Source organism: Siniperca chuatsi, linkage group LG1, assembly GCF_020085105.1.
Source record: "Siniperca chuatsi isolate FFG_IHB_CAS linkage group LG1, ASM2008510v1, whole genome shotgun sequence".
Classification (NCBI taxonomy): domain Eukaryota; kingdom Metazoa; phylum Chordata; class Actinopteri; order Centrarchiformes; family Sinipercidae; genus Siniperca; species Siniperca chuatsi.
Window position 1 is genome coordinate 10,971,563 of NC_058042.1, and position 14,606 is coordinate 10,986,168.

A 14,606-nucleotide genomic window follows, 5' to 3' on the forward strand; every position below is an offset into this window, starting at 1 on the left:
TCCTCAGTTTATTCACAGTTTATACCTCCACCAGTAAAACCCAGATTAGCTGTGCAGCCATTTCTAGGATGGCAGTCTCCTGTGACACTTCTCCTTCAATCAGAGACATGGAAATCTTGTCTGTCTTTTCACACCATGACACCAGGTGTAAATAAGCATGACCCTAACAGGGTAACACGTGTGTTTCCATTTCTGCAGTGTGGTGTGTGTTTGTGTGAGCAGAAGAAGGAGAGAGAGAGAAAAGGGAAATGTGGTCTTGGTGGAAGTGTACACTGTGTGCTTCTAGTGTGCTTCTTTAACCTGTGCCCTCACACACAGTCCACAGTTTGTCCATAGTGAATTCACTCAATGTGAAAAGGAGGAGCTGTGCTTTTCCTGTGGGGCTAATTTCCCAGACTGCCCCAGTGGTTTTAATAAAGCCAATGGGGAAAATAGGTGAAACAAGCCTGCATCTTGTATAAAAATAGCCACTTTGTTAGTGTTGTAAAATGAGCTTCACAGATGTGCACAGAATTTGGGACCCATGTGAAAATGTCTGAGCCTTTTTCCTGTTGTCACACCAACTAAGACTGATTGTCTTATAAAACAGAGGCCACAATTCATCACATTAATGAATTCCTGATTAGGCCGCCAGTGGAAAGGTGATGATATTCACACAGACAGGGCACATTTCCAAAGGACTTACAGTAAGCTCTAAAGGCGGCGAGGTAAAGAATCATTCTGCCCTGACCTTGGTCAGTCTTGTTACTCACACTGTTGGCATGTGTCTGTGACCTGCCTTTGTGCGCCCCCCTCCTCCTCACAACAACCTGCCTGCCTCGTCATCTCTGACTGAGCAGGTTGTCCTCAAAAGCTCCTGGAGGAAGGAGACAAAGAGGGGCTTTGAGTGGGCAGAACTTTTGCTGGCCTTCAGACCTATGTAGATTCAAATAAGCCAGCCAACAGTCCGACAAAACATATACAGGAAAACATACAAAGATGCCATTGTTGTTGATGAGTAAATACATGAATTCCCTTCTGCAGTAAAAGCTGTGTGTGAACAAAATGTTGAGCCAATTTGGATCCTTGTCCTAGCTGTTTTACTTGTGGTATTTTTCACACGTCTTTTAAAACATTCAGCCTTAATGGGTAAGCATTATGTTCATTGTGTTCTGTTTCACTATGTGTTTTATTAGACAACAGGGTTGTTGTCTCTAGATTACGTTAGGCTGACATGCACACAGCAGGTCAAAACAGGGTATATTCTAGCTCTCCTGCCTGCCTCTTAAAACTTCCTGACAACATGATTAATGTAAAATAGACTTTCACTGTACTGGCCCCGCAGGGAAGTAAAATGAAGGTTTACAAGACCCTAGCAAGTCTCACTCTTTCTCTGCTGTTTGTTTTTCTCATTGTCGGCACTTTCCCTCTCTCTCTGCCAATGCTTGCTTTTAAGGCCTAAAGACAAAATCATTTCCCTACCAAAGCAGCAATCCTTTGTCAAAACTTACCCACGTTGTGCGCCACAAACACACGCATACACAAACATGCGATTCAGCAACACCTTTCATAGAGTATCACCACTAAATATTTTCTGCAACTGAGCCCTGATGATGCTGACACACTTTCCAAACCAGTGAGGGGAAATATAATTAACTGTGTACCTTGCTGTAAGCATCACCATTACTCACTTGTTCCCGTCTAGACGACATGGACATGCCGGCTCACCTGGGGCTGTATGGAGGAGGCCCACCTGCCTCATCCCAGGTGAGGTCAGCCGGTTTTGGGAAATGCATGACAAGCCCCACTGATTCTATTAAAATTATATGGTACGGCTTGGTGGGAATTAATGATCAGCAGAAAGAAAACAACCCTTGTCATTTGAGATGCAAGTGTAGGAACTGGAAAAGGTCTGTTTAGCTTGAAAAAAAGAAGCTGTACTGACAGAAGCCTGTGTGGAGGTGTAACGAAAGCACTCATGTACAGACCACCACAGTCCCCTCAACACACACACAAAGTCAGACACCTCCACAAATATACACATGCACAGAAATACACAGACACCTCAGCAAACACAGTCTGCAAACTACGCCGATGTTTGTTTTCAGCCTCCACCACATTTGTGTGTTGCATGATCTTGTAAATGAACGAATTATTGAAGAAGTACTTGAGTCTAATCCTTACCACAGCAAAATCTTTCTTCCCCTGTCTTCGATTTTGCATACACACCTGTGTTAGGATTCTGTTTTGACATCACTACTAGAAATGATACACTGGCCTCCATATCAGCCGTGCCAACATGAGCACAGCTGGGCTGAAGGGGTTGATTCAGAGGGGAGGATGGTGGAGGTAGGGTAGAGCAGTCTGCTGTACTTGCTGAGTGAAGCATGGGTCACAGTTCACACCCAGACAATGATTCTACCAGTGGCTAACAGGAGGGATATAATAGCATTTCTCAGCATTGGTAGGGTGGTGATAATATTGGGTCTGTAAAGTGTGATCTCTCCTGCAAAGACAGACAAGTACTGATATTACAACCCTATCACCAGACAAGATTGTTGATATTACACAATTCTGCAAAACCCTGGGTTATGTTCAGTTTGACATATATTTTACATTCATTGCCAACATTTAAAAAAAATCTTTCTTGAACAATTTGTACTGTAGTTGCCATGCTCATAATTGAGTATGTAGTTGCCATGCAGTACACTTAGGGTAAGGGAAAGATTGTGGTTGTGGCAAATAAACTATGGTTTAGGTATCCCATCCACCATCCCAAGCTCCACCCCTTTACTTTCTGCCTGGCTACATAAAGGGTACACTTCTTACTGCATAGGCGCTTAACTTTGGCATTGGACATAAATTGTGAGGTGCGGAACAGTCCAATATGAAAGTAATTCCTAGGAATACCAGGCTGGATATTAAGAGAAACAACAGTGTCGTACATTTGTTAACTATTCGCTAGAAATCACCGCTATATTACTGCAATACCATGAGTATACCTTGTTTATAGTTTGTCCTGCCTTCCAGATAGCAAATAAGTTTCAGTTAATTTCAGTAAATAAAAAACTGATTTAGATTATTTGGGTCTTAGACCTATTTAATCTTAACTTTTGGATACACTTGTCAATACAGCACTACTAAATAGACTGGAAAACTACTTTAAACTCTATGACACAACCCTGAAGTGGTTCAAGTCCTATCTCCAGGACAGGAACTACTTTGTCTTTTTTGTTAAATTATGCATCATCAAGTGGTGACCTGATGTTTGGAGTTCTCCAAAGCTCAATCCTTGGGCCTCTTTTATTTAACATTTACATGCTTCCATTAAGGTAAATAATGCAACAAAAAAAACTCTTAAATCTAAAATGTTTTAGTTAACTCGAATGCACAAACAATGCTACTGCATTACCATGCAATGTAACTGTGTAATTGTGATATAAAATAATGCTGACTTACCTGGCTATCTCAGGAATATTACAAGTCTCTGCAAGTTTATTTTCATCTTATATTTGGAGATACTAAGTTAAAGAAAACTGGATTTACAGGTTTTAATTTTCATCAGTTCTACTGACGTGGGGGTCAGTTACCACACATTTAAACCTTAATGGGTTGTTCACACACTAATGTCACATTACCCCGACACCTGACTGAGAGACTTTTATTTTCATTTTATTTTTCATCATTGAAATGAACTGAACACATTGGCTCTAAAACATATGGTGGGACTTGGAAAATGGTCAGCAGTAATGTAGAATAATTATGATTTGTAGTTTATTAGCTAAAACAAACAATACCACTGGAATGATCTTTCAAGCCAAGATATAATGATCCAAATAGTGTTCAGGTAAAGGGAAAGTAGTGACAGTTACATCATAGCAGCATCATCAAAGAATTATTTTGTATGGGTGAGGATATCATTCTACCTCGTCTCACCATGTCACCATCCCCCACACTCCTCTTTCCTCTCCACTACCTTTTTTGGTCTGAACGCATCTCTCCATTTGGCTCCATGTGAGACTGACTGCAGCCCTCATCAGACCATTTGCCACAGTGCTGTTTTCTGAGGGAATTGCCAGAATGTTTTACTGACTGTGCCACAGAGAGCCAAACACTATAACCACAACACTTTAAGCCTACAGTGTGTCTGCTACATGAATGTGACTGTTAACGGTTTACTGGAGTGCATCTTTGACCTCTCAGACAGACAGCCGAATAAAGCAAACTTATTGTAATAATAAACTCCAGGGCTCATTTGGCTGTGGCTCTAACAATACTCCAGGTTGGCAGTGACTCACATGTATGGCAATGCAGCACAAAAAAAATCATAACCAAGCTGTGAGAGAATGACTCATAGTCTGTGGACGGGCACACTGACAGACCTTATTACATTATTTCCCAGCAGAATACTTTTCTGCATGGAGAGAACATTAGGAATTAACTGAAAGGAGTTTCCCAAAGCTTTCCCTGTTAAACGCAAACTAGGCCCACCATTATAGATCACCACTGCAAGTAGAGTTACAAGCCTATTAAAAACACCCTCACACTCATGGAAACAATATTATCTTGTAATAAAGCCAGAATAGTTTGGTCTATGACTTATTACTTCATTACTCAATTGTGCCAGTAACTGAAATTTCTGATCTGTGCCGTGCTTACGAGAACAAGCAAGCGGACAATGAAGTTACAAAAATCACAAAGGACCAAAACTCAGTCAGACCTTCTTAAACACATCTGTCCCTGCCTCACATCCACTTTGGCTGATTTTGTAATTATTTGTCAGACAAAACACAAACGGTCATCTCAGGGTTATCTGTCTCATCCTGCAGCTTTGAAGACCATTAAATAGATGATGATAGTTCCTAAGAATGACATCATCACAGTGTGTATGTGCATGCATGTGTGATTTTGTGCTTGTTTATGTGTTCGATGTCTGTCTCCATTTCTAACCTCCTATAATTACACAGGTCATCCTCCGCTGAAGGAATCCAGCAGATCAAACAAACCACAAGCTAGTTACTTATTTAAAGATGAAAACTTAAAACATCTTCACATGTTCACGCATTATAGAGACTTATGTGACCCGCTGTTCATCTGACTCACTGGAGACTGTGACGTAACAGGAGGTGTGAAGTGCACATACAGATGGAGGAAGTGACATATCAGTGATTAACCACCTTTCAATACCTATATAGAAAACAAACATCTCTCCTGATATTTATGTAGATACTGTATATCAGTTTGAACTATAGTTGAACTAAACATTGCATAAATGGATTAAAAGACCTCTAGACACAGAAGTGTTTGAATCAAGTACAGTACAATCTAAGTATAACTTCTGCTGTTGAAAATGTGACAATGACGTTGTAAGACGTGTGAAAATGAATGTTTGTTGTGGAGATGCTTCGGTCAGTGTCTTAGAGCGAAAGAGGAAGTCTGGAGGTTTCCGAGGTCACTGAGGAGAGGTCACATTGCCTAATAATTTAGGAAATTATGTGAAAGTGTATGAAAACAGGAAGCAAAACTTTTTAAAAATCACTTTTATCATTTATAGATTTCAAGTGAAAAACAGTTGTGTGCATAAATGCAAAATAATTTTCCCGCAGCCAGATGTGGTCAGATCTGAAGATATGAATTTAAGGTTAGATACGGTGTTTACATGCCACAGTACCCTGGTTTATATCAGAGCACTCCGGATAGCATATCCAGATATCTGAAAACAGGATATGATGTTTACATGCACAACACATAACCAGGATACTTCCAAAACCCGATCAGAACCAGGATACCAGTGACATTATAAATCAAGCATATTGCTCTTTGTAACATCCAGATGAAGGATGAACTGAGCAATGCAACCCTTTCTGCAAACTTGTATAATACAAGTTTGTCTCCATATGCATACATGCCTCATACTCAAGACAGAGTTGTGTCAACAGCAACAAGGGCATATCCGCATGTATATTTTTAATGAATTTGAATTTGAAGAGCATTAGTGACATCATGGAAAAATCAGGAGCTTGTAAATAACTCTGATTCTTTGATTCTCAAACAACACATTCTGACATCACATATGAGTCTCTTTCAGAACATCTGGTTGGTGTTTCATCCACAGCAGTAGGAATGTGTCTAATCGATGTGATTTCAGAGTTGTTTAGCTTCTTCTAACTCGTTTTCTCTTTTTCAGTTGAGAATTTTCCCCTCATTGCTCTATCGAATTGTATAGACATCTTTTGTCATCATCAAAATTACTAGCCAGTGACTCAGACTCCACAACATCACTATTTGGCAGAAATTTTAGGCTAATAAAACCTCCTGTACTGACATTTTAGATTCACTTGGTGCTCTTTTCCAATTATCTGCTTTACAGGAAAGAAGTGGCGACAAACCAGAATGGCTGTTTGATTCAACTTCCCACCAATATTTTTCCAAAACATTTAGGGCCTCCCCAAAGTTAACTTAAATTGTGAATAATTCCAGCTTAATTATGGAATAATATACAGTACTTCATCCATGTAATACAGAATTAAAAAAAAAAAAATTGCCCTTCTTTCCATTCCCCACGTACAATCCACTATTCATATCTCATTACTACCATTCAGAGAGGACAAATGTCTTATGCAACCATAAATCAAAGGAGTAAATATATTATGAAATGGAGAGCTGCTTACTGTCTAGTGTGTGTGTGTGTGCAGGAGTATGTTAGAGCTCATTATTGACTTAAATAACAGTGACCCAGACGGTGAGTCCCTGAAGACTAAACCAATGAAAACAGTACCTCTCTTTTGTGGTTCTGTTCAACACAACCCTCTTCCCTATGCAAACGCAGCCTGTCTGACTGCACGTCACAAACACACACACACACACACACACACACACCCATTCGCTTCATCTCCGCAGGCCCTCTGCTATGGCGGAAACTCGGCGGACATTGACATCATCATTCCAAGACCACTGAGTAACATTACAGAGAGGAGTTGAAATGTAGTCCTGGGCAACAAGTAACATCACAACACCACGCCACGGTGTTACTGTCATTACTGTACCACAACCACGGAAGTGAAGGCTCTGGGGTGCCACGATCGTTGAAACCCACACAAGGACACACACACACACGAAGCACAGAGGAGCAAAAACATCTGTGAGTGAGCTAATTTATTCTCTAAAATCTTATCTGCTTTTCAAAAAATCTTGCTTCATAAAATCATAAAGGAGTGAATCATCATTGATGCTTAAATGACATGTTCTGGACAACCCCTGGATGGCCTTCGTGTACGCGTTTGCTATCATATGCTTCCCTTCCACCATTTGTCTGTCCAACATATCTCAAAAGCCACCTTTAAACAGTGAGCCATTCCCTGATATGTTTATATGTGCTTTGGAAGATAAGAGGTTCCGGTAAATTCTTGTGCCTATTTGCTCTTGTCTTGCATATGGCTTCATTGCATAACACAGAAAAAGAGGGCAAACATGGGGAGAAAGGACTTCACATAATTATAAGAAATGGTAGGTTGGTAGACTCCCTGTGTGGCTGTAGCTTTGAATTTTGGCCACTGGCCTTCCCTGCAGAACCCAAGCTCCTTTGCACATGCCTTAAAACAAATGGAGTCTTAGTCAGTGTTTCCTTTTCCCAGTCTGACACAGCCTAGAGGACATTCACAAATTCACACTGCTACATTAAACTAACATCTGTAGCGCACAATTCAGTTCAGATCACTTCAAATTACTTCATTAATCTTTCAAGGTAAGGGAGTTTGCCAACAACAGCATACAAATAATGAAGAAAATGAGGGATCTAAAAAGATTTTTAAAAATGATAGCAGCATAAAAATAATAAATAATTGAGTTCACAAAAGATGCAAAGAGGCACATTCAGTGTTCACATGTTTAATGGCTTCTGGAATCTAAATCTCTCTTTCTTTGCTTTTACATACCAGTCCTCCTGAGCGCATCAGTACCAAAGTCTCGAGGAGAACCTGCATTAGAATTGGCTTTTTCAGAATCCACTTTGAATCTCATTGTGCAAGAAAACATTTGGTTTTCCAAAAAATTTAGAGCTGAAACGGCAACTTGCACTTGGTTTCCTGTCTGGCTGACTATAAAGTGTAAACCAGAAAACCATTAAAAAGGCTGAAATACTTTCAATAAAAATATATAATGTCAGCATAACTGTCAAGCCTAAAGGAGAGTTGCAAAGACTCTCTCACCATGGCATCTGTATTCTCACTAAACCTTATCCATCAACAAATGCACATTTGTTGCATTTGTGTTCAAACAACTTTTAAGGCTGCTTCATTGAGTTTCATTAATGTAGCTATGACAAGTACATTCCTAACCCCAACTAACCCAAACCTTAAAGATACAACTGTGATTCTATTGTAAACTATCAGTCCAAAATTGATTGGCAGGTCTTTCAATACATGGACTCGCAGCAGACAACAACAAAATATGTTACTAACTTGCCAGTTCATTCTTGACCTTGGAAACACCAGCTGACAATCTCAGCTCAAGGTGTGAAGACCATGAAGACTGTGTAATAAGGTTAAAAGCTCCAGATCAAGTGAGTAAGTGGACCTTGAGGTGAGATTGTTTTGTCAACTAACTTATTAATGTTTTCTGATGGTGTTTCCATTTTCATTTTCAATCTAGAACTCTTCAGTTGTGTGTCAACATACCTCAAATGTATATGGCTAAAAAAGTACGGACTGGGTCTTTAATCTATTTCCAATGAAGAATCTCACACTGAATGAAACTGCAGAGAAACCAAACTGAGGACACCAATTGTATCGGTTATTGAGCATGCTGGCCCCAATTTACTGGTTGAAGTCCAAACTTTGTCCCGAAATGTGGCATAGTTCAGATGCGCACACAGACAATTAAACAGAACAAATATGCACTATGGCACTGTGTTTGTCTTTTGTGTACTCTGACAGAAGACTCTCCTCTGCAGGACAGAAGCATTGCCAGCTTTGAGTCCAGAGAACAGAATACATGAATCATTTCCATGCTAATGGATGGGTGTCAGAGCAGATCACTCTGTCTGCCAACACACTCTCTCTCTCTGCACTGTGACTTTTAAACCCTCTGGTCAGGGAAATGGTCTATTGTTACTGTACAATGCTTTACTAAATACGGACCAGAGGCTCCGGTAACTTGTTTGTGTAGAGGAAGAAGAATGATGGAGAACCTTTCAACCACTGGGAGTGTTTACCTAGATGTAAACTTTTCAAATTATTGTATAATTTCTGAGTGATGTGATTTTAACCTTTTCATACCACCACACCCTCTATTTCCTTCTCATTTTATTCCTCATTTGCTGTCTAACTTGCCCTATAAAATATTCTGCCTGATAACAGAGCTCCAGTAAATACACTTGCTTTCATTCACCCCTTTTAAGGAGCAAAATACAGTCATACCACAAGTATTCCAGAAGCGAAATGCGGTTGAACAGGCATGCTAGAGGCAGCATGACTACTTTGCCATCTCTGCCATTCATTTATGCTTTCATTTGGGTTTTGTTGTGTGTGGCTGGCTAGCTCTGCAGACGATTACCGATTGTTCAAACTATGATCTAAGTCTTCTGGCTGGTTCTGAGTTTGATTCAGAGCTAGATACAAATACAGTCCACATTCCACATGTCCCAGAAGTCACGCCCCCTGTTACAGTAGAGGGCACCATTTTTCACATGTTGTATACATTAGTATTTGCCAGAAAACTCTGCAGGTATGAACCACCCTCCAGCCCCGAGCTGAACTAAGCATAGAGCATAGATCTGTTCATTTCTTGGCTGAACAGATGTGTTGAGAGAGTGAAGATGTTTGCAGATTAAGGGCACTCTGACTGATGGGGCAATGCACACAAGAAGGGAGTTAGACTCTACGCTGATATAACACAGCTGTCTGGCAGATAGCATTACACTAAAATGCCCAAACAGTCCACATTAACTTTGCTTGGTCACATTTAATGGGCAGTGAGGAAAGGTGAAATAAAGTTGGGATGAAGAAAGTGCTCCATGGAGATGGTGTGAAAGCAGTTCTGGGTTGATGGGTGAGTGTTTATTACCCCAAGGAGATGCTTCTCCAGATGTGCAGAGTACACCATTAACACATGCAAAAATTCACATACATGTGCATCAATGAACAAACCAAAATACTCTCACTTTCTCACATATGCAGTCCAGTACACACACTCCCTCCACCCAAATTAGTGTGCAGAAAAAAGAGAGAAGGTCACAAAACAATCATAACGATCATATCACATGATATTTTTTACCAGATAGATTCCCAATTGTCATGGAAATGTAGATGTTCAAGTTTCCATGTTTTTTCTGAGCATTTTAAGTACCTCTCATCCATGTTGGTTTCACAAGACAAAGAGTCTACAGACATGCTAGCTGCTCTGTTAGGCACACCAAAGTAGTTCAAATTGATCCTGAGTGGAGCATGGATGTGTGTACCAAATTAGTTGTTGAGACACTTCACTCAAAACCACAACCTCTTGGTGGTGCTAGAAGAAAAGTCAGGGGATCACCAAAGTCAACATCTGGGGACCATGAACATCTGTACAAAATGTCATGCAGTCAATCCAATAGTTGTCAAGATATTTCAGTCCGGACCAAAGTGGTGGACCAACTGACCAGCATCCCAAGAGCTACGTCGCTAGCATGGCTAAAAACACTGCTGGTGAGATCATGCAATATGATCAAAAGCTCCAGAACAGCTAATAAATGCACATTGATTATATTTACAGGCTTATTTTGTCAGCAGCTGTTTCCAAGGTCAACTCTGAAACTCAGAGAGAAGGTTCTCAAACTGATGATTTTGGATTTGAAAGCACACTGTGCTTCATTACACTTTGACTCAACAAAAAAGAATTTTCAGCTCTTCACAAAAACAAAATTTGGCTAATTTGCATTCATCATGCTGTGATCGTTCACGTTTTATAACACTCTTAACTGTTCATCTGTGAGAGAACACACTTAAAAAGCCTTAACTCTGTCATCCTCTGGCTCCCGTAGGCTGAGGCGGGGCAGAGTGTTGTATACTTGGCCGTGGCCTCATGGGAGTAATCTGTCCTCTTACACCACACCAAACAGCACCAGCGTTTATTAAAGCCCCTGTCTTGTTTACAGCCTCCCCCTTTAACTCATCTGTTTTGAAGTGGTTTGCCACGAGAGGAAAGCAGGGAGCAAAACACCCATTTGAAAATGAGTGCTATGAGGGAGCATGAGATAAGTTGGGTCTCATTTGGGGCCTCCATGCAATGAGTTGGACAAAAGTCTGGTAGATTTATACAGGTGGAGGAAAGATGTCTGACCATGACTTAAGCATTAGTGAGTCAAACCTCAAAGGATCAGCTGGCTATATATACACTCACAACCATAGCGTGTCAGAGCTCATCTAAACAGAAGAAAGCATAGTTGAGGCTTATCTTATCCTGCTTTCAGAAAAAGACTGAGCCCAAAAAAGCTAGATCAGACTTGTGTGCTACACTGTTTTCTGAGGGGAAGTCTCTTATCACGGTCCCAGAAAGATAACATTGGGTTGTTGTTGCCGTCTCATATGACTCCTATGCAGGACGCACGCCTGTTTCATTTGTGGCTGTAATCTCAGTGAGACATCCCCTGACATTTCCAACAGGATAGGCCATGTCTGAAGATGTCTCCATGATTTCAGCTGGCTGGAATGAAAATACTATATGAAGATTCAGCACTTTAAATACACAAGGGAGGTGACACATGAGTGCACAAACTCATGTGTACATACAGACAAGCTTTATACGACTTGGCCTTTCAGAGCTTCCTAGTTATAGGAGGTAATCTCTGTTGCTGTATATGCAATTGCTGAAAATTACTATTTGCATGTGTTATTTTTAAATTGCCTTTTCATCTACCTTCACTGCAAGGACATCAGTTCTAACTTATACAGTAAGCCTAAAAACTATAGCTTCCATTAGCTTCACATACATTTTGGTATCACAAACTTTTCTATTAGCTGCACGATTTAAAAAAAGTTTCCTTTATTGGCTTCACACAATGATGGAAAGTAACAAGTGTGGTTACTTATTGCCCCCACTCTATTTAAAAAATGTGTTTTGCTTATTGTTACTTGACTTGGATGTTTGAGCTTCACTGTGCAGAATGATGTATGTGCAGAGTTTGACACCAGAAGGCTGTTTTTTTTCACATTCATCTGCTGAAGAATGAAAGTTTCTCTGTGCTCACCTTAAATCTCAGTTTAAGGCGCATATATACAATCATGGTTTTGTGACATCACTACAAGTTTTGAAGCCAATTGTGGTCTAATATGCAACTACACTACTTTCCAGAGGGAGAAAGTGCTTTTTACTCCACTAGATTTAACTCATAGCTATAGTCACTAGTGACTTTGCGTATTAAGATTTTACATTAAAAAATATGATCAGTTAATAAAATATGAATTGTTATAGATTAAACCATACAACAGAATTTAGTCAAAATTAGTTCCACTTCAACCAGCTGCAACATTAAAATGCAATTAAAATACACATTAATGCATCAGTAATAACAATCCAATAATGTACATACTAATAATAATAATACTGTCCATTCTGCATAATGAATATTTGTACTTTGATGTTTAAGTACATTTCTTGATTAATACATTTGTGCTTTCAAGTAAAATTCTGAATGCAGGACATGTACTTGTAATTGAGTACTTTTACATTGTTATTGATACTTCAAAATACATGCAAAGCTAAAGTTTTTGGGCTTGATCATATAGAGAGGCATTATCAGTCATTAAGATGAGCCTTACAATGATTTTACATTTACTTTTTACATTTTAATGTTTTCAAAAAGATGCTTTTGAAAGCATCTGAATAGTCCTGTAAAATCATTCCTAAGAAAACTGTTTTGATTGATGTTAAAATCAGCACTTTAAATACACAGCAATGTTGTAGCCAGCTATAGCACACATCTAATATATCTTGGAATTTCATCTTTTAAAAATTATTTCTCAACTTTCAGGTTATAAATTTACCTTATGGACTATGGTGGGGCCCACTTTGTCATTCCCAAATGGCCTTAGGAAAGGTGTTTCATTTCACAGTCCTGAATTTTCACATTTTTCAGTGAGCACAAAGAGAAAACCAATTTCCTCCTGTGTGGGTTGCAAAGATTTCAGTCAGGAATAAAAATGATGTAACTTGAAGACCCTTTAATGGCAGGGGGCCACATCTGTCATAACACTGTCTAGATAGTATATACTGAACAGGGTGGAGAAAGACCATATGCTCCATGTTCTCTGAAGTTACTGCAACACAAGCTGCTCTGCTCTGGCTGAGATCCTGTGAGCCCATTATGGAGACTTTTTTCCTTCAAACTGTAATAAACTAAGAGTGATATTGGCTATTAGGCCCAGCTCCCATGATGAGAACATGATTCCTCTCATAAGAAAACACTCAGTTGAATAAGCTATTGTTGATAATCTGCAAATGCTCCATTTGGATGCGGGTATCAGATGAGGTATACTTCTCAATCAAGGTGTGTTCATCCAGGTGATTTGTAAACTATGCTGTTTGTGCAGCATCTTCTGTTCAGACCAAACCCCAGATGTGAGGTATACTGTATTATACTGTGTGGCAGTTTAATGTCTTTATCATCGCACTTGTTCTTCCTTTCTGAAAGCAAAAGATTACAAAAGCTGCACTTCAGTGGAAATATTTAGGAATAAATTCCTCTTTTATGACCTCACAGCTGATTACTCACTTCTGAATTTGATGTCTGTCTACTGTGTATTGCAGGCGCAAAGTTATTCATAACTACACCAAAAGAAAGTGCTGATCAGCCTTTTTTCTTTTTCTTTCTCCAAACGGGGCAAAAAGTTGTCACTCATCACCCTTGACCTTTTAACTGACTTTGTGGCAACGTCTGTGACAAACAAAGGGGAAGGAATCCTCATTTTGATATTGAGACACAGCCGGTGGAAGAAGCAGCATATAGTGCGTCAACAAAGCATGGTCTGAATGCAAAGTGGAGCATGACGAGTTTACAGTGGAAACAGTAAAGGGGATTTTAAGTTTGTTGTTTTTTATTTTGGCAAAGAGTTATCAGTGTTGTTTGCCCCTGCAGCATGCCTTGCCAACTGTTCAAAATCCACAAAACTGTAAAATAATCCCAAAAAGTCAGTTTAACTATGATGCTTTAACTCTGGAACGATAACTGGGCTGAAATGTATAAAATCTTCAAGTGACATCACCTTCAACTGAAACGACCAAGCCTTTTGAAGAATGAAAGTTACTATGATTTGATGTACTCCATCTTGATCACAACTTCTAGTTTTTGTCCATGGAATTTGCATCTCTTGCACCATCCAGTGGTTAGGATGGGAATTACATCAATATAACAAGTGGCTCCACTAATGCAGCACTGTATTCCACCTTTGAATATATTTCCCTACATTATTAGGGGTCCAAGTGCTGAGAACCACAAATGCAAGGCATGTTGGTAAAAGGGGTACTGCAGCCTACACCGTAAGAGTTATGCAAGTGAAATTCACAGGGGAGGTATAGACTGGTGCCCACACCTCAGACACCAAAAATAAAACACGTCCACCAGCAGATGGCACTATAATCAAGGTAAACGCGTT